The following is a 22,320-nucleotide window of genomic DNA, read 5'->3' on the forward strand; positions in this document are numbered from 1 at the left end:
AGCCCCCTGCATAGCAGTTGCTGTTTCTTTTTATTCCCAAACAGCACCTTTCCTCTTGACTTTGATGAAGTGCTGGAAGAGTTTATCAGAGACAGCCTGGCAGAGCCGCCCAGCATTTCCTGCCGGTGGAGCCCAGCCCGGGAGCCCGTGGCTGAGGCTGAGGAAGGGAGGGGAGGGAAACCCAGGGGGGTTGTTTGCCTGAGCTTAGCAACGGCCACTGGCTGTCAGCCCAGGCCTCAAACAGCTGCAACCCAGTGTTTGTCTGAAAATTCATCTTTCTCACCACTACTGCCATCCTTCCCAGACTCTCATCACTATTTTCATGGTCCTCCCTGCTTTACATAAGCCCTTGACCTTTTCTGATCTGTCTCAGTCTATGGATCTACCCTGAGAATTTCAGACTGGCCTATCACTCCAGCTCATTCCCAATTTTGTCAAACTTTCGCAGGAGCTTGGCAGCAATTCCTCACATAATTTCTCTATAAAACAGATCTTTTTGGAGTAGAGGCACCAAGAGATCATAATGTGGACTTTGGGGTCAGCCAGATTTAAGTGAGAATCTGACTCCACTACTTTCTACTGTGTGATCTGGGCCAAGTGAAGCATCCTCTCTGATTCTGGCTCTTGTACAGAAAATTACATTTCAAAAATGTAATTTTTGAAACCATAATTCTCATACATGTAGACAGTGAACATATGTAAAAGACTTATTTAACTCACTAAGGAAGGAACCTGCAGGATAGTAAAGCTGGTTTAAAGAGCATTCAAAAACAGATATTTATCCAAGATATTTAGAAACAGATATTTAGTCTGTCAGGGAAAGAGTGTTATGATAAAACTGCTAAGTGAGTTTTAAAATCAGTGAATATCGTGCAGGGTAACAAAACTGTAATCTTGGGTGCTATTTTTTCTACTGGACAGAAATAATTTGCATTGCTCTTGAACAAAATTATTTGCAGATTATCAATCTTTCTTAAGCTAAGGTAGAAGTTTGTGCAGTCTAAGCCCTAATTAATAATAAATAGTAAATAGTTAAACAGAGGTACATTTTCCTAGAGAATTAGGTAATCCTTGGGAGTATCTGTTAGACAATGGACAATGCTCCACTATGACAGTAAAGAATAGGCAACATTCTTTCCTTTTCCCAACTTTTGAATAATTTTCTTAACAGTTTTCTCATGTAAAATAGGGTTACTGCAAGATTCATTGCATAGCATAGAGGAAATAGTATATTAAGCCACATATGAGGCCCTTCTTTCTTGGTCAACAAGACTGATGGTATTCCAAGCTATTGCTATTCATTAACTCCTCATTACATATCAATATTACATATCATGGGGCAAGGAGGTATTACTCTTCCAACCTTCAAGGTTCTGAACGCACCAACCTCTTCCTTTTGTTGACCCAGCCCTAGGGGTTGGCAGCTGCTTCCTGCCATTACTGTCTCTGAGTTACCTCGATGTTCCCTTTTAGCTTTATCCTTCCTTCAACATCTGTTTAATAAATTCACATATTATTCCCTGTTAAAATAATGAGTATAGTTTCTGTTTTCCTGACTCGACCCTGACTATTACAGGTGGAAGAGAAATATATATTTCTTTGACTTCCTGATGATAAAGAAATTTCCTATGGAAAACATGATATGACTCCTAAAATTACAGTAATTATTACATTCAAACCTGTTACTTTAACTACTTCTGGAAAGTATTGCTGATTTTTTCCTACAAACAACATACTCTTAAAGCACTTTGCATACATTATCTCATTTAATACTCAAAGCAATACTATGAGCTACTTATTACTCTTATCCCCACTTTAAAGATGAAGAAACCAAAGTCCAGAGAGGCTAAGGTAGCTCCCCTAAGATCTCAGCAAGTGTGGGTCTAAGATTCATACCCAGGCTGCCTGAATCCACTGTCCTTCATAAATTGTGATGTATGTGTCATTCTATTTCTGTTGTAAAAAGGAAAACTTTTTATAGAGAAGAAAAAATAAAACAAAACAAAGAAAATCTATGAGCAGGGGAGCATTCGATAAGAATCACTGGGGACCCAGGTAAAGAAGACTCTATGTCCTTATGTGCTGTGATTGTTCAGGACCACGGACAGCAACCACAGCACTTCTCACACCACCACTGGCCCCCATGGCAATGCAAAAACCACTTCTTACCGGGGCAGGCTGCCCGGTATTGCTCTGTAGGTTGTGTCCTATGTAAGGGTGCTTGGCTAAAGGGGTGACGGTGGGTTCTGATTGCTGAGTTGTGCAACCTAGTGTGGGGCTATGACTCCCCTGGGAAGGAACACCTCTTACAAGTTTTCTCACAGAAGCCCTATGGGCTGTAAATAATCCTACCACTGTAGGTCATGGTCAAAAAGTCGGAAAACAATTCTAGAGTTTGGTAGCTGCAAACTGACCATAGCAGAAGTGAGACCCACGTGGGCTGAGTTTTGGTGAGGAAAGGAGTAAGGATAATATTTGCGGGATTTGGAAGGCGAATTTGAGAGAAAGCCTTGGGAAGCCCGAGGGTGTTAGGTGCTTGAGGGGAAGTGGGGTTAAAGAAGAACTTAAGAGAAGAGGCTGCTCAGTGGAAGCAAATATCTCAGACCTGATGATTTTGCCTAAGGCTGGCCCCACCTTGGATCTGAGACAGTGGAGACAAGCATTTACAATCATAAGACCTGGGTTAACTTCCAGGCTCCACAATTGCTAGACCTTGAACTTGAAGGCAGAAGCTGCATTTAATTCATCTTTGTGTCGTTTGCTCTGAGCACAAGGCACAAGGTGATTGTGTATTGAATGAAATTATCTATAGATTCTATCCAGTCTTGGACCAGTCCTTCCAGAAATGTCTGAGACTGTTTCCTCACCTGCAAAATAGGTACCTGTTCTTCATAGTATTATTGTGAGGATCAAATGAAAAAATAATCAAGGTGATGAGCTTTGTATAATGTGAAGTGTGCGATAGTTGTTGTGATGCAAATTGATTGGTCCTGGTTTTTATTTATGGAGAGTAGAATATACTGTGGAATCCAAAGAAAGTGTTTTATGAAATAGGAACAGATTTAAAGGATGCCACTATAAATGCTGTATGAAATTCAGAATTCTATAGTGAAAGAGAAGGATGAGGAATTTTTATAATTAACATGGTATAAACACATTCCACTTCATAACCCCTTTGTTTAACTTAGTAAATGCAATCTCTACATCTTCAGAAGGACAGTTTTTCCTCCTGAATTCTTTATTTGTTTGAAAAGTCACTAGTTGACATTTCTTTAAAATTCAGCATTTTTAAAAACCCACCAAATTCCACCAGGAGATGCAATCCCTTGATCTCAAAATCCAGGCCAAGATACTAACAAGATGCAGAAGTTATTTCAAAACTATGTAGTAATGGTGAGAAGACAGTGGGTCATGAGGAAATAAGAAGAAAGAGAGAGGGGGAAGGAAAGGAAGAGAGACAAGAAAAAGATCAAAAGCTTCCCAACCACCCACCCAAATTAGAAGCATTTTCATTTCAGAACACCTGCTGTTTAAGCCTAACATATGCATTTTGAGGCTTTAAATAGATAAGCACCAAAGTAACATCATTGATATCACTCTGAAAAACATTGATCCATTAGGGTGAATTTTCACAACATTCTTTGCAAAGATGTAAATGTTATTTGTTTCAAATGAAGAAAGGAATGACATCAGTCTAACTCACACTTCTGCAGCTATTCTTTTTACGGCATAAATTAATGATCTTGCGGTTTACACTGACAGTTACTCAAAGGTGTTTAATCAGCTGTCTCTGACAAAACACAGCATTTTTTAGGCTGGCACATTTACAAATAAAGAAAAAACAGCCTGTAATCCCTCATAAAGTGGAGTTATGGTTCAACTCCATTTGACGAAATGACATTCTCTTGAGCACTTCCTCATGAATGCATAAGCAGGACACAGCTTGGGAAGTTCAGGTACGTGCAGAGCATACATATTGCATGAGATACATTAGCCAGGCCCTGCAAGGAAGGGCATCTCAACCTTTCTATCCCGGTTACAAGGAGGACGGGGAGAGACAGCATAGCTAAGGCAAGAGATCACCTGTTGTCTTCCAATGAGTCCAGGTCATGCAGAGAGAAAGTGTCCAGCCCAGCAGAGGAAGCAGGGGTGGGAGAGTGGAGGTAACAGGGACAGACATTTCCTTGAGCAGGGGAGCATCTGCACATGAAATAGACAGAGAATTATTATCTGCCCTGACTGTTGCCTCCTTGGAAGCAAAAGGATGAAAATGCTAAAATGCATAATGTCACCTTGAGTTGGGCCTAGATATTATTGGCAGTCTATGCACCAATGCAACAATTACTGAACGACCACTGTATACTGGAAATGGTGCTGGGGACTGTGGATCCAAGGGCCATGAAGATATTCCTGCCGTTGAGGAGCTCACAGTCTCAACAGAAACGTAGTCAAGGCTTGTGGTAACTAGAGAATGCAGTTCTGGCTGAGTTATAGAAAGGGGATTTATGAAATGAACATTGGCTGGCAAATGGATAAACGAAGTGTGGCATATCCATATACTGGGATACTATTCAGCAGTAAAAAAGGGACAAACTATGGATACATGTACTGACATGAATGAACCTAAAAAATATGAAATACTGTAGAAAAGGCCAGACAGAAAAGGCTACATGATGTTTGATTCCATTTATATGAGATTTCTAGAAAAGTCAGAGAGTCAGGAAGCAGAATGTGGTTGCTTGGAACCAGAAGTGAATGGGAATAGACAGAAAATTGGCAGCAGGGACCGGCTTCATGGAAGACAATTTTTCCATGGACTGGGGGTGGGGAGATGGTTTTGGGATGATTCGAGTGCATTACATTTATTGTGTACTTTATTTCTATTATTATTACATTGTAATAGATAACAAAATAATTATACAACTCACCATAATATAGAATCAATGGTCCCTGTGCAGTCAAAGCCCTCTGCTAATGATAATCTGTATTTGCAGCCACTTCCCAGCGCTAGCATCACCATCTCAGCTCAACCTCAGATCATCAGGCATTAGATTCTTGTAAGGAGTGTGCAACCTACAACCCTCGCATGCGCAGTTTACAGGAAGGTTTGCATGCCTATCTAATGCTGCCACTGATATGACAGGAGGTGGAGCTCAGGCCGTGACGTGAGCGATGGGGAGCGGCTGTAAATACAGATGAAACATTGCTCGCTTGCCCACCACTCACCTCCTGCTGTGCAGCCTGGTTCCTAACAGGCCACAGACTGGCAGTGGTCCACAGCCCAGGGGTTGGGGACCACAGATCTAGAGGTTTTCTTTGAAAGTGTGAGAGACGTGAGGGGGCCACAAGCACAGCTTGAGGGAACACAGCCAGCAAAGAGAAGGCATATAGAGAAAGGGGGACACCTCCCGCCAAGCAAGGTTATAGAGGGGAAGGGTTGGAGAACATAGGGGGAGAAATTAACCTTGGAAAATAGAAGTACAGCTCAACTTCTGAGACTTGTGAGAAGGAAGCAAGACAGGGTACAAAGACAAATGTGTGGGTGAGCTGAGTGATTAGGGTAAAGGCTAAGCTGCTATAACAAAAGGACCACAGGATATAGTAGCACAAACAAGATGGAAGTCTATTTTTCTCTCATAGGATGGTCCAGGAAGAGTGAGCAGTCTCTTCTCATCCCCCACCCCCAAAATTTCCCCTCCCCTCCACGTCCTCTGCTTCCCACAGCCCCTGCCCTGTCCCCACTCCAGGGCAGCATGCGTCCCACTATCTCAGAGACATTTGCAAGAGACATTTTCAAAAGACATTAAACAGATTCCTAAGCCTCTGCCTCTCTCCCCTTACCACAACTAGGCAGGGCTAAAATATTCAGCAGCTTGAATCTTAAAACAAAGGGGAAAATAGCAAATGCCCACATTATGGATTCAACCAGATATCTACTGCGTGAAATGAACCAACACTTTTCAGACATTCTCTCCTCCTATTTGAGTGAATGCAGAAGCACTCTCTTACCCCTCCCCCTTAGAGGTGGAATTATCTCTAGCTTTACTTTGCTGCTGAGAAAGGGAACTTCTCCAGCATCAGAGCACTTGCATATGGATTCGGTCCCCAGCCATCCTCAGGTCAGTCCTGCCTCTAGTTATAGAGAGGGGCAGCATCCTCCCATCTCTGGAGTTGGCCCTCTGCCTGAATTCATGACTCATCCCTTTGTTACCTGAATTCCCTGACCCCTGGTCCGTTGGTGCCACTGATCAAAACAGAAAATGTAAATGATGACAGTGATCGTGGGGAAAAAACATTGAGTTCAGTTTGGATCCCAATGGGTTTGAGGTGTCTACAAGGCATCTGTGTAGAGATGTCCACTGGGCAGTTGGCAACCTTCGAGTTTAGGAGGGAAATCATCTAGTGGTCTATTGATAATCTTGTTCTCTCAAGAAAATAATCCCTGATTTGTAGCATCTGCCAACTTGCATTGTGTATATATGGCGATGATACCTAATTTCAGGTTACCAAGAGTTTAAAAATCAGTTTGCAAGTTTCCTAAATATTTAATAATCAACTCTCATGAGTATACACAAACCAGCTTCAGCCACCACTAGAAGTTGAGAACAGAAATAAATATCTCGGAGTCAAGGATGATGGACAAAACCCTGAAAGTGTTTAAAATGGAGCATGCATGGCATGAAGGGAGAAGAGGCGCAAAGGCTCAATTCCTTAGCATCCTGCACCTCCCTCCACCTTCCTCCTGGGGCACAGAACAACCTACACACCAGAGGGATGAGAATAATTAACTGCAGGGGGTTCTGTACTCAGTATGCGGAGCTCTAGAATCAAGAACCCTTGGGCTCAGAGTCAGGGAAAAAAGGTTACTCCATGAGAATCAAAGTTTTTAAAAGCCAACATCAAACAAATGACAATAGCTACCTGTGGAAATTCCCCCACCTCAAAGCACAGTCTGTGAATGTGCTACCAAGGAGGTCTGCAAACAACTAGTGCAAGTGAGGTGGCCTGGGCACACTCTCAGGACCCACATGTCCTTGGAGCAGGCTGCTACTCAACCACTACCTGGCAGCTGGGAAGACTGAAGGAAGGATGCTTTTATGGAAGGGCGGGGTCTCTGTAAGGTCTGGAACAAAGTGCAGTGAGGAAAGGGCCTTTGTCCATCTGTCCAGCATCGGCTGGTCAGCACCCACATCTTTATCCCTGCAATGGAGATGGTGGCTTTCAGCTATAAAGTGGCACGTCACCATTCCCCTTAGAGATCCTCTGACTCCCTTTGCGTGCATCTGCACCCCCGCAGAGCTCCCATGCAGACTTGCAGCATTTCCTAAAGTGCAAAGGATGCTTCAGGATTTGTATGTTCTAGGCTACATATAAACAGGCATATTTCTTACCATTCATACTCTAGTTTGTCACCTGGTCAGCATCTTGTGAGGTAGGCAGAATCAGTTCCTCTTGAGTCTAACACACTCTGGATTAGCTATCACTTCCCTCATGTGAATTCTAGTACGGCCAAGCATGTATGTGTCTCAGGTAGTACCAGGCACTGGGCCAAACACATGGCATGTATTATCTCAGTTTATTTGTATAACAACCTTACCAGATAGGAATTGCTAATCCCATTGACAAATTAGGAAAGTAAAGCTCTCAAAGAGTTTAAGTAACTTGGATTCTCTGAAAACACAATCCTGAGGATAACACCATGGGCCAGGAGACTCCACCAAGGCCAACTGGAGGACTGGCCAGAGCAGTCTAGAGCAAAAGTCCCTGCTCCTTGACATCACCTTTTAAAGCAGCAGGGCCTGTTGCCCTGGGCCCGGGCAGGTGGCTCTGTTGCCTCCCTCAGGGAGAACACTCACTTGAGACAAATGAGGGAGAAGTGATGAAACAGCAGTTAATGAAAATTTGACAAACAGAATGGATTCTTGATTATAAGGGTTGCTCTGAGTTTAAGCAGAGCCTCCAGCTATCTTTAACCATGAACAGCATAGGTCGTCTCCTTCAGACGGCTCTGTTTCTAAATCTGTCTGAGACTCGTTATTGCATTAGGCATCCCAAGGGCATCATGCCCATCCTGAGGGTGTCTGGCTTTCTTCAGGGTTAAGATATACTGACATCCTGGCAGGAGAACAACAGAGCTAACCATGACATCCAAGCCTCCATGGCAGTAAGGAGGCCTGATTCTGGGAAGAGCTGGGTATGTCAGTAATAGTAACAGGGATGGTTACAACAACGGTGGTAAGAAGAAGGAGAAAAAGAGAAGATGTAGTTTGCAGAACATACACCAAGGGCCAGGTTCTGTCTTAGGGGTTCTGTGGACGTTCACTGAGCTGACAGCTCATCCAGAAAGTCATGGGCACCTAGAATGTCCCAAATGGGACAGGAAAAATACCAAATTCAGTGGTTCTTTGTGATCTTCCTTCAACTGATTATCCTAGGAATTTTCCTCTTGGGCTGGCAAAGCGCCAAGGGAGAGAGCTGCAGACATCCAGGGAGAATGCCAAGAGGTCATCCAGACGGCACTGCAGCCGATGAGTCAGAGCGAGGTGGCGGGTGGCTGGGCACCAGCTTGCCGTCCTAACTGCATTAGCACCTGTGCCCAGTTCATGCCCAGACGGCATTGTGGGCCAGGAGTTGAAAGTCCTGATCTAATTTCAACCAAGATGAACTCTGTCTTCTCCTGACAAGACCACAGACACAAGCACAGCAGAAATCTTTCCTTCCCTTCACCCAGAAAGCCATTCATTGCACTCAAGCATGACCCAACATTGGCGCAGATACATATCTTTCGTGTGGTGCACTTGGCTCCCAACCTTGTGGAGCTTTCTGACCTCTTGGCCAACAGTGACCTCTGCCTCAGGGAGTCTATTCTAAGTGTCATGGTGCCCCTAAGTGGCCTTCCCTGCATCCAACCCCATCTGGTGTGCTGGTAAACACCTCTATCTAGTTAGTCCTTTGAGTGGTTTTGCAGGGAGATGAGGCTTCCTAACTTGATGGCAAGTTCCTTGATCCTTCTTTATAAAACCTCCTTTACCTTCTTCATGGGACTTCAAGGGCAGCACACCCCCCCCCCACCACCACCACCAAAAGTCTGTCTTTCTCTAGTATATTTGGGGCAAGGGGTTTGTCTCCTGTCCACCCCCAAGTTGGGTGCATGTCTCAACTACTCTCTAACATTAACATCTCACTTTGGGCTCATTTGGCAGAAACCCACCTCTAAGACTTCCCAATGACATACAGGCTTGAGGTTGAGCGAGCAGCTGCTTTGTTGATTATTTGGGGAGCAGGAGAGGGGTTTATGCTGTAGTAGGCATGGCAGATAACTTAAACATGGAATACTAGAACCCTGTCCTGAAAGGCCTCTCTCTCCTTTCTCAGTGGGTCTTTGCTGCCTTACTCAGTGCTGTCTCTCCTCCAACCCATCCTTCCTGAGCTCTCCCTCAAACACCCCAGTTTGTTTTTTATTATGAAGAGGAATTTTAGTTTTCTTTATGTTGTGCCTTTAGGGTTATGTGCTGAGAACTGTCTTTTCACCACCAAATGGCTCACCAAGAATTATGCTGAATAAAACCTCTTTTAGTCTGGAGGAAAATCATGCCACTCTCCTAAGGAAGTACATGTAGCTGCAGGCAATTGTGGTTGGAGTTTTCTCTACTGAATCACTTCCCTGAAAGGTATCAAAATGGGTACATATAGACAACTCCAACAAATATCCACTCACTAGAATCTCCTTGCTATTGTTCCTTCTCAGATCTTTTTGACTGAGTACACAAGGTGGAGGTACCTCTATGTTTGTTCATCCTAGGCAGGCCTCTCTATAACAAACAATTCTTCATATCTCAGTTACTCAATATAGTAAGTTTATTTCTCACTAACATGTAGCTCCAATGTGGATTGAGTAGGAGGTACTCTATTACATGCAGTAGTCCTTCAGGGACCCAGGTTCCTTCCATCTTGTGGCTCCATCCACTTCTAGAATCTCAGAGTCTTCTCCATTCAGCAGGCAGATGGAGAAAGGGTGCAAGGATTGCTTGTGGGAGGTTTATATGGGTCATGCCTAAAAGTGGCAGTCATCATTTTAACTTACATACCATTGGCCAGAATCCAGTTATGTAGCAACACCTAACTCCAGGGGAGGACGGGAAGTATAATTGAGCTGTCCAGGATAAAGTATAAAGCATTGATGTTAGTGAGCTGTAGCAGTCTATAACACATTCTTTTAGGGGTAGCCTCTCTTTCCTTCAAGTTGGAGCTCCTTTTAGTGTCCCATCCAAGTTTAAAAAGAAACCCTAGTACCTTTCGTTGATACAAGAAAGGCCATAAAACAGAAGCCTTATGAATCTTTTTCTGGATAACTCCACTGGAGTCAGAGGCAAAGGAGCAGGCAGAGAATAGATATCCTAATGCTAGAATGACCACTGAGTCATTCTTAGTTAAAAAATATTAAATAGAGCAGTCATATAGTTTTGGTAATTTGGCATCTTACTCCTTTTCTCCTATTTTCCTCCAAAAACAGAAAAAATTGTTTATTCTTTCTCCTCTGCTTTTTTACATCTGGAAATCTTGCTTCAAAGCTTCAGGAGAGACTACATTCACCCTGAGATAAAAACAAAAACAAAAATAAAAATAAAAAACCCTTGTGAAATCATAGCAACTTAAGTGGGAGGAGAATGTAATGTTCTCAGCTATCTCTTGCTACTGAAGATGTGAAGGGAATATAAATAAATGTAGACAGTGCAATTTACTTTGCTGAAGCATAAAAATTATAGGGTTTCAATCTATAGAAAGCAACTGAAGAGCTTTTTGACATTAGGTAAGTACATTGTGTGCAGTTGCCTCCTGAATCTCCTAGAAATGAAACTCTCTGGAGAGAAGGCTTAATATCCAGAGAAAGAAGGGGACAGGGAAGGTAGCCATTCCTTCTTGTGTCCAGGACAGCCATGGATTATACCTGCTCTCCTAGTGTATTTATAGCCCCTTTACTCTCAAAAGGGTCCCAGTGAGATGATAAATTTTATCATCATAGAGGAGGCATTTGAATACAAAATAAATTTGTTTATATGTAATACCACTATGGCAAAAAAAAAATATACCTGTATACAACATCAGGAAAATGATTAAGTAAATCATGGCTTATCCTAAGGAGGAAGCCACCAAATCATGACTGTGTGCAATATCTGAAAACTCTCCCTACGGGACTGCCAGGGCTCCCTAACTGGTTTTCTTGCCTCCAGCCTTGCCCCTTCTAATGTGTTCAGGGCCAGTGTGTAAAGAGCTACAGATTATACCCCGCACAACTCCAGGAGATGCCATTCCCATAGACCAGGATGGGAATGGTGCCTGCACTAGAGTTGTGCACTACCCAATCTGCCCAACTGTACAGGGCAGTCCTGAATGTGTTTCCCACACTGTAGCCTCAATGCTTGTTCTTAAAATGACCGCACTAAGCACGACATTCCGTGATTAAAACCATTCAGTGCCTCCCCTCTTATCTCAGGATCAAACACCAACTCCTTATTTTTGCTAATAGGGCAGCTCATGATGATATCTGGCCTTTGCCAAACTCCCGTGAATTTTATGTGTCATCTTGGCTGGGCCACAGAGTATCCAGATAGTTGATCAAACATTATTTGGGGTGTTTCTGGGAAGGTGTTTTTTGGGTTGGGATGAACATTTAAATTGGTGGACTAAATAAAGGAGATTGCTCTAGATATTGTGAGTGGACTTTGTCCAGTCAGTCAAAGGCCTGAATAGAACAAAAGGCTGACTCACTTTCTCCAGAGCAACAGAGAATTCTCCTGCCTGATGGCCTTTGAATTGAGACACTAGCTCTGAAGATTCTTTGTTTACCAGCCTCCATAATTGTGTGACCCAATTTCTTATAATAACTCACTCTATCTATCATCTATATATCTATGTATCTAAGGATCATATATCTTACTGGTTCTGCTTCACTGGTACAGATTTTGGTACCAGGACTGGGAGGCTGCCATAATAAGATGCCACAGGCTGGGTGGCTTAAACCACAGACATTTATTTTCACATAATTTAGAAGGCTGAAAGTCCTAGACCAAGCTGCCAGCAGGGTTGGCTTCTGCTGAGGCCTCTCTTCCTGGCTTGTGCACAGTTGCCTTCTTATATATCCATACAGAATCTTTCCTCTGTGCACATATGTGGAGAGACAGAAATCTCTAGTGTCTCTTCCTCTTTTCTTTGCCTCCAGTATTACTGGACTAGAGCCTCACCCTACAACTTCCTTTAACCTTAATTATCTCCTGAAAGGCCCTATCTTCAACTGCAGTCACATTCGAGGTCAGAACTTCAACATATGAATTTGGGAGGGACACAGTTCAGTCCATAACAGAGTCCACTCCCACCACGCTGAATTGCTCTCATGACATATCCTCCAAGCACTGCGTACTTGCTCAACGTGAGTCTTGCCCATGCTGTGAAAAACACTCTTCGTTCTGCAGAGAACACTCCTCCCAGTTCTTTTTACGAAGTTCACAGTTATGCATCTTTGAGTCTAAGGGTACAGAGCACCTTGTCCAAGAAGCCTTCCTTGAGCACTCCCCTATAAGTCCAGGTCGGGGGTTCCTCTACCCCTGCCATACGCTTCCATTCCTTCATCACACTGCATCGTCCTCATTGTCTGTCTTCTTCTCCATTGAACCCCCAGCATCTAGCACTGAGTCTGGTGCTGAAATACATACCCAGTAAATACTTCTTAAATTTAAGTTGAAAAAGTAAAATAAAAATAGCATGTATGCTATGATTGTAACTATGTAAAACACTTGAGTATAGGAAAAACATTAAGAAGGAATTATGCCAAAATGACAACAGTGGTTGTATTTGGTGGTGGAATTATTGGAGGCTTTACTTGTCTTTTCTCCATTTCCCAAGTTTTCTGTGATGTGATTACAAGTTTATAACTTTAAAAAGAATGGTTTAAAAGTACTTATAGCATAGTGTTTTAATTCTTAGCCCTAAGCTGGCTTGTTTCAAGCTATATTCCAAAGGAACTGATTTCCTTGTAACAAAAGATTCTGAAAGGTGCCCTGGAGTTCCCCTAATGGGATTTGACCTATATGATGTTAATTGGGGGGTGTGACTTCCCTGGAGGATGGTTCATTACTGCTCTGTGGGGTTTCAATAATGAGCACAATAGTCACCTTGGCAGGTAGGGATTCTACAGATGGCACGCCTGCCCTGGGGATGTGTGCGACAAAAATGTCCTGTAGCTTGAATGCTGGAAGACCGGTGAGGTCTGGGTATCTTTTACTAAAGTGAAGCTACCTGGCATTATCCCCTGGTTCTTAGCTTCACCCAAGGGCAGAGAAGAAGCCAAACATCTAAGGATATTTATAGTCCAGGGTAATAGCCTCTCTGAGTCTCAAGAGAGTCATACACCTGCTAGTGTATTAGCTGAGCAGCCATGCTGCATCTGCGGTCTTTGGAGAGGGGCCAGTTCTGGGGCCAATTTTAAAATTACTGAAAGTAAGGGATGATGTGGTGTGTTTGCAATGGTGGGGTGAGAGGATAAAGAGCAACTAAAATATACTGAGCTCTGTGTGTGGTAAGCCTTGCCTAGGGTCTTTTTATATACTTCCTCAATAGCCTCTACATACCCCTTCCATCCTGACTGCAGAGCCACCTGCCATGGTAAAGGCTGAAAGTACCAGAAACCTACTTCCTTAGGCTGCCCTGCAGCTAGAATATGTGACCCCCATTTTGGCCAGTGGAAAGCAGAAGACTACTGGGAGCTTCTGGGAAGGGTTTTCTACCCCAATAAACTGTGACAAATGAGAGGAAGTGTTTCCTTCTTTTACCAGATATTGCCGTGTCTATAAGCAATGCCTGGTACTGTGGCTGCCGTCTCGTGAACATGAGGAAGCAAACCCAAGTCCAAAGTCAAAAGACGCTCGTGAGGGCAGTGCATAAATGTGGAAAGAGGCTGAGCCTTTGATAACTTTGCTGAGCTAATGAACCAACAAACTGCCCTACCCCTAAAATTCTAGCTATGTTAAATAATAAACCTTTTTAAATTGGGTATTCTGTTGCTGCTAGTATCCTACATTCCTTTGATCCTCATGAGAAGTCTATGATAATTATCATAATGTCCCCATTTTACAGATGAGGTAAGTGTAACTCAGAAGTTCATCTGGCACCAAAACTTGTGTTCTTTCTACTAGACACCACCCTTATTGTGTTTGTCACTGGGGTTATTAGAGCAGTTAGTCTTCCCTGATTGTACAAAGACTGGATTTGTGACAGCACTTTGTGAACAAATCCTGTAAAGACATCCGGCATTGTATTCATAATCATGGGCCAGACGTGCTTCTGGCTACGCTCTAGAACCATCCAGGGTGCTTCAAGTGTTCTGGTGCCAGGATGCAGGAAGCACAGTTAAAGCAGAAGCTCTAGGGGTATATCCCAGACCTAGGTGTTTTTTAAAGCTTCCGTGTCATGCCAATGTGCCGCCACCGCAGTTGAGTTCCACTGTTCTGCACAGAACATGATAGGATGGCTTTTAAGGAGAAATAGTTTGAAATTATTTGAATTCAATATTTCAAAAGATCATAATCTCCTTAAAGGCAAGAAATAGATCTATCTTTGCATCTCTCTTTTTTCTCCCTCCTCTTCTAGTAACCCTTAGCCCAGTTTTTAAAACAGTATTTAAGGTGGCAGTGTGCTTTCCCGGGGGAATAAAAGGTCTTGATTTGTAGCATTTGTCAATTTCGGTGTAAATATTCCTTTCATGACTTATTTCAAGCTACCAGTGGGATGTGAACTGCCTGAAAAAATTCTGAAAATGTAACAATCAGTTCTCACGAGTCAGTATGAGCTGGCTCCAGTCTACCACTAAGGCAGGAGTCATAGACCAGGTGATTTCAGAGTACAGGCAAGTAATTTAAGTGACTGAGGCAGACCAGGTGTAAGGCACTTGGAAGTGGTGAGGACCGTGGCACATTGGAGAGTAAATGCCTATCTAATGACATTCAAATTTAAATATCCAGGGAAACAATGCCTACAATTTAAAAAAAAAACTGCTTACAGATTGAGTTCAGCCTTCATAATTCCCTATTTAGGTGATTAATTAATGTTTGATGGATGAATCAAATTAAAAATTCCATAACTAGATTTTTTTTTGTCCTATCCTTTTCTCAACTATTTGGCTTGCAACTCAGGTAGAGGGATTTTCCTATTAGAATTTACTCTCCAGAAACTGCTGCTAACCTTCTGGCTTTGTCAGTGATTCCCTCCAGCCAGGAACAGAAGCAGGAGCTTGTCAGTGCTGGGTTACAGATGCTTCTGCTTGATGTAATCACATGTCTTGAGAAGTGATCGGATTTGGGGGACATTCTGGAGGCAAAGCAGGTGATGATGCAGTCACCTTCACAAGGCCCCTTACCCCCACTCCGAGCTTGGATCAGCTGATCCAAGGATCCATTGAAACCTTCCATCTTTGGGTGGGCATGGAAACATGATGCATCTAAACCCCTGCCTTTCAGAGACCTCCCGTAGGTCTCTGGACAAAAATTGTGAGTAGGTCTTTGCAGATCTCACCACACAGTGAAAAGCAAGTTAGCTCAATGCTAATTGAGTGAACAAATTCAAATTCTGTTGCTTGCAGCCCCAAGGGCAGGCAACGCTCCTTTAGTCCTCATGAGAACCCAAGATGATGGTCTTATTGTCTCCATTTTCCAGATGGTGCCAATTTCTCATTCTCAGGCACTTGGGCCCATCTTGTGCCTGAGCCCCCCTCCGCTTCCCCACCCCAGTGTGCCCCATGCTGGTCTGCAGCAGACCTCTGCAGGTATCTGGGATGTAGCTCACTTCTCCCTTGATCACAGCTGGGCCCGACCTTGGCCTGACCAGCAGCCCCTAATGTCAGCACCACCCGCCTCATGTATCCAGTGGTTCTGCTCTATAGCCACCATCATCTCAGCATTCTTGGCTCATGACAGGATGAGGTTGCTGCCCCTTGCCCTGGTGGCCCAAAGAGATCACTCCCAACAAACATGATTTATCCTGTGAATCATAAAATTTCCTGATTGCCTGATCCCTGCTTGGCAAGACCTTAAACCTCATTAATCCTCATTACAGCCTCAGAGAGAGGAGTTATTTACAACCCTTCTTGGGTATAAACTCACAGACACGTGGGTCCACCGGTATTTTACTGCTTGGATGGGCAAATCAAATGTGAGAACCAGCTTCCAGGTCTGTAAACAGCAGGAATTCTAGGTTACACCAACCTCCTCTTACAAAGCCAGATAAGGGAGGATTCCCAATATTGGAAAAGTCACAAGGGTTACAATGAAAAGTAATGTTAATGGTCATCTATCTACATTAACTTCCTATAAACTACTGAGGCCAGGAACTATTGTTTTATGTGTCTCCAGAGGCCCTGTACCTGACACTTGAAAATATCTGGGGCATGAACTGTCCCTGGGAAGTCAGGTAGGTCGTCCAAGCCCCACAGCAGGTGACAGGGCAGATCAGAGCCAAGACCCCTGGCCTTCAGGTCAGGGCCCTACCTGGGATGCTAAGCACACCTCCGATAAAACCAGTGCTTGGTTGGCAGGTTGGAAACTTTCAAGAGGCATGAGATTTTAAAAAAGATTCTAATCCACACAAACCTCCAAATGCTAGATCTCCTGGCAGTGTGATCTAGCACATAAGTTGAAGGGTTAGGGGCTGCAAACCTGAAAAAATGAGAGATTTGCACTAGGCATCTTCATTCAATAAGCATTGACCTGACTTGTTTTTCACTGTAAGATGAGATTGGCAAAGACCCTGGCAGAGCTTTTGTCCAGGGACCTATAGGAGACCTCTGAGAAGTAAAAGGATTTAGGGGCATCACCTCTTTCCACGGCCCTCCCAAGGATGGAAAGTTTCATTGGATTCTTAGATTGGCTGATCCAGATGCTGGGTGATTGGTTGAAGGGCTAGGGGTTATGAAGTTGGCTACATTATCATCTGCTCTGCCCCCAACATGTCCCCCAAATCTGACCACTTCTCTCTGTTGTCCCTAACCTGCCCCAAGCCACCACCACCTCTCACCTGGAAGACCTCATTAGCCTCTTCATTGGTCCACCTGCTCCCATTCTTACCTTTTCCATCCTTTCCTCCCAGAGTAGCCACAGAGACCTTGAAAACAAGTCAGAGTGTTTCCCTCACCTGCTTAAAATCCTCCAGTAGCTTCTGTCAGCTGAATTCCAAACCTCTTCCCATGGCCTATGCAGCCAGCCATGAGCTGGCTCCTGCCTCCTTCTTTCACCTCCCCCTCACTCTCTATGTTCTGGCCATACTGCCTTTGTTTCCCACCTATGAAACCCACCTGGTTCCCTCTGCCTGGAAGATTTCTCCTGCAGATCTCCCCCTGGCTGGCTCCTTCTTGCCATTCAGGTCTCAGCACAAACACCACTCCCCACCAGCCACTCACCCACTGAATGCTATCCGATTTTATCTGGTTTACTTATTTGCACCATAAAGTCAAAAATGACTGTATCTGGTCAAGTTCATCCCTGTGTCTCACAAATAGAACAGTATTGCTTCATCAGAGATATTCAATAAATAGCTGTTGAATGATTGAGTTCTCTGATGACTCGGTTGTATCACAGGTCTAAATGTGTTCTCCAAATTTCACACAGTAAAAACCATTACAGAACCTATAACATTAACAATGACAGATAATGTGCTCACTAAACCTTCTACCTGCTTCTAACATTTTCCAGGTTGCGTGACACTCAATAGACTAGTTCTGCACAGTGAGATGCATTGGAAGTCATGTCTATCACTTCCGGGTGGTGGCAATGAAAGGCCTGAGTGAGTTTCTCCTGTCTCTCTTCCTCTACTCTGTATAGGTAGCCATTTCCTGTAGCTCTGAAGTGATGGGTCCCTGAAGCCATGTGAAGCCCAGCCCTCTTCCACCCCTCGCCCCACTGACCCATGATGGGGACACAGCTTGAGTGAGAAATTCAGTTCATTGAGTGAAGCTGCTGGGAGTCAGGAGCTTACATGTTATTGCATCACACCCAGCCTAGCCTGACTAATGCAATAGCTAACAGAGGATGAGCTCTTACTGCATGCCAGGACCTTTGCATATATTATCTCATTTTCTATTTACAGTACCTTGTACGGTAGATAGGATTGTTATTCTCATTTTACAGATGAAGAAACTGAGAGACAGAAAGGCTGAACAACATGCCCAATGTCACCCAGTTGGAAAGTGGCAGAGTTATGATTTGCAATCGGGCAGTTTGACTGCAGAGCTCATACTTTTAATCACATATTTTAAGAAACATTCCACTTTGTGGATTAATTTTATTCAATACTAAAGATAAAATATAAAATCCTTTGCCATTAAGAAGTCTCTCCCTAATGGTTGTTATAAGAGTATCTTTGAGATAAAACTAATTTAAGGAGATGCTGTTCCCGACTTGCTTCCCTTTATCTTGTAACATGCGCTAATTGAATGATGTTGCAAGCAAGTCTGCTTTATGGAGCCACTCTGCTATTCTGCCAACTAATTTTAAAATGTGTGGATCTTACTGCTTCAGACCTGGGGTCATATTGATTCTGGAATATGCCCCCCTAATTGCTGAGAGCCTGATGCTAAGAAGAAAATAAAAGAAAAAAGCTTTCATGTCAATATTTGTTACTAACCTTGACGAATAAACACTATAAGTGATGGTGACTTTTTCCTCTTTTAAAGCTTTAATTACTGACTTGCACACACTGCAATCATTTTGCTCTTGTTTGTGTTTAATAGTCTGTAATCCATTTTAATTACATTCTTTGCTTATCAAGATCAAACTCCTGAACAAGGAGAGAACAAAATTTAACTTCTGCCTTTTTTTCTCCCCTCTCTTTATCCAGTACCTGAAAGATGTTCTGGGATTTGAAAACATCTTAAAGATAAAACTTTCTCCTTAAGCTTAAAGCAAACAAACAAAATCATTAAAAGGAAGTTTCTCACTACTTTTTCTGATCTGACGGTCCATTGACAAAGGGGTCTACACTTGCTTCTTCTATTAACCTTAGAATGTAAAACTTATTGAGAATTTGGGGTGGGAAGGAGATTTCTAGAATCAGAAAATGTTCTCTTTCTTGACCCGGGTGATGAGTACAGGGTTGTTTTGTTTTGTAATAAGTCATTGATCTTGTGCATTTATGTTTTGCACACTTTTCCACAGATGCATTACATGTCTATAAAAATATTATTTAAAACACTGAATAAGGCTGGATTTTCAGGGTTGTTCTGTGCTTTTGTTAAGGGCAACTACTTAAAGGTAGCCAAGCCACTTTTGACTAATATTTTCATCTTTTTAGATGTGTATTTACAAGAGTAGGAATTATAAGGAACTACGCCTGCAATGTAGAAAGACACCACCAAAGACACTCTTTTGCTTACCTAACAGTCTAATGCAGGAGTTCCTGGAGATGAGACCCTCCACAGTGATTCAGGGATCAAGCCTTAGAGTGCAAAGCAGATCTGACAAATCTGATCTCAGCCAGCTCAAAGGGAGATCCAGAGCAAAGATTGTCCACTAGAGGAATCTTGCACTGGGCAGAAATGGCCGGTTCCGGTACCCCTGCCATGCTTAGTCATTCACTGGAGGATGCCTTTCAAGAGCATGGCTTTAGTTCTAAAGCTAATTGCAGTCTTTGTGGCTAAAGGGCAGTTATCTCTTGAAAGGTGATATGAGTGGTACACCTTCAGGACTGTCACAAATGCCTGATAATGGGAAGGTAAACACTTGTTTTTTTTTTTTTTTTTTTTTTTGGTGGCCACTAAGGCTCCCTGCCACTGTAGTGGAGATCAGATCTAAACTCGACCCCAGAACCACATTGCCCTGACTTTGCTCAGGTGCTGAACTGTCTTTCACTGCCCCTGAGATGTCCCCTTGCCTCATTGTCTCTGGCTCATTGTGCGCCCATTTAAGTTATATTCCCTAGCACTCATTCCTCTTTTTTTAATGAAAGCCCCATTTTTGTGTGGTGCTCCTAATCTCCCCAAGTCTGTGTGGTTTGGTTGGGCCGCCCCATCTCCACTGCTCTAGCTCCATGGCTAGTCCTACACCCTAGTTAGAGTGATGGTTTCAGTGTTGGGCACATGCTCCAACCAGAGATTGCTAGGCATGCTGGGTAAAAGGAGGTGAGACTCTGGGAGGATGCAGGGCTGGCACTGTGCAGCCATATTGCCACCACAAGGGGAGAGCTTAGAGCTGCTAGGATCACCACGGGGAGCATGAGGATGAAGTCAATCTGGTGGTAGACAGAGTCTGAAGATGGAGAGAAACCTGAGTATGCCTGAGCCCAAAATCTATGTTTCTGAACCCAGACCTGGACTCGTCAGGTACCTCTGCCAATAAACTCTTTTTACCTAAGCCAGTCTGAATTGGTTTTAGTCCCTTTCAACTGAAAATGTCCTAACTAAAATCCAACCATCAGACTTGAAACACACCCAACCTAGAAATATTTATTTTCATTTTATTTACCAAAGTCCCTGGAGTCAACCATCAAATCAGTCCCAGATGGTTAATTAACATCAGCCAAGTGCTTTCAAAATAAAAAGCAGTATTTTTGTTTTAATTAAATCCATGCAGTAAGGTTCCTCCTCCCTATACTGCCCCCCACGCCCCAACACATGCACACTTAGTATTTCAGAACTTCCACCTACATTTTAACTGAAGTCTAAAAAACACTGAGTGACAGACTGTTTTTAACTCTTTCTCCCAAATGGACTCTGACTCCTTGAGGGCAGGGACTTAGAGCATCTCACATTCCCAGAGCTTTGCACAGAGCCAGGCAGGAAGTGGTAGGTCAATCAATCTTGGACTTGACAATGCCCAGCTGGTGTCCCCAGCCATGAGGTGGAGAGGCAGACACCTTCCCACACCCTGTCTGACTATGTGTGTGACTCATCTGGTTCCTGCAGGGAGAAGGTCATCCAGGGCCTCCCTGGAAGTGAGTCAGCAATATGATTGAGCAATCCCAGGCCACCTGGGTGGACCACCAACATCCTCAGCCATATGCCCCTCTCCTCCATGCCTTCCCCTCCTTTTCTCCTAGCTCCTTCCTCCTAATGCTCCTTCCTTTCTTTTCTTTCTCCTTTCTAAGTCCCCCACCCTTACACTGTGACTCTGCCACAAACATGCGGGGTGCTCCCGTAAGCTTTGTGTACCCTTATAATGGTCCTCAAGGTGTGAGAACTAGTCTTGCCCTGCAAGCCAAGACACATGATACATCAATTTCTAGGAGCTACTAACTGTATGAAGACAAATTTAACAAGCAAGGACTCTTCAATCTGGAAGACAAAGGGAACATAAAGGTGTGAAAGTGTGATGGGTCATTAGTTATCTGTTTCTGGGATATGAATTACCCCAAAACTTAATGATTTAAAACAACAATAATATTTATTATTTCTCATTTGGGGGCATCAGGAATTTGAAGAGGGTGCAATGGGACAACTTGTTTCTAATCCACGATGTCTGGGGTCTCAATTGGAAAACACCAAAGATGGTGGGTGGAAGCATCTGAAGGCTTGTTTATTTACAAGGCTGGAGATGGAGGCTGGCTGTCAGCAGAAATGTTAACTGGGGTAATTGGCTGGAACACATACATATGGCTTCTCCAAGTGGCCTGGGCTTCCTCACAACATGGTGGCTAGGTTGCAAGCATAAGTATTCAGGGTCGGGGGGAGAGTGCACACACCCTAGGCACCTCCCCTGTCTTAGCCTAGTCCCAGCTCTGCAGCCTCACCAGAAGTTTACTGTAGACCCATGGACAGCATTCCCACCTGCCCTAAGAGGCAGAGTGTCTAAAGCCATGTTCAGTGTGGGGAAAACAAGGCACCCAGCCTTGTTATAGAGGCTCTTGGAGCCATAGAACCTGGAATTCCTGGATTTCAACCCAGAATCTCTTTCCCAGCTCTGTGACTTTGGAAGATTGATTCAATTTCTCTTGGTCCCAGTTTCCTCATCTATAAAATGGGTGCTAATCATAATTCTTTTCTTCTTATGAGCATTACAGGAGTTATGAATATAAAAGCACTTTGAAAATGTCAAAGCACTAAATAAGTGTTGGCTATTGCTATTAATTTCAAATAATGATACAAATAATAAATTATAATATATGATTAAATAGTCAGAAAAATTATTAAAGTGTGATTGTTTCCAGATTTCTCCTTCTCTACCTGCCTATTAAACCCTGTATTTGCTCATTCCCTTCCTAAAAAAGAAGTATTATTTCATGTTAGGAGAGAGCACATACTAATTCCATAATTAGGGATGGAAAGAGATATTGGGGGGAGAGAGA

The sequence above is a fragment of the Eulemur rufifrons genome, chromosome 2 (genome assembly GCF_041146395.1).
Source record: "Eulemur rufifrons isolate Redbay chromosome 2, OSU_ERuf_1, whole genome shotgun sequence".
Classification (NCBI taxonomy): Eukaryota; Metazoa; Chordata; class Mammalia; order Primates; family Lemuridae; genus Eulemur; species Eulemur rufifrons.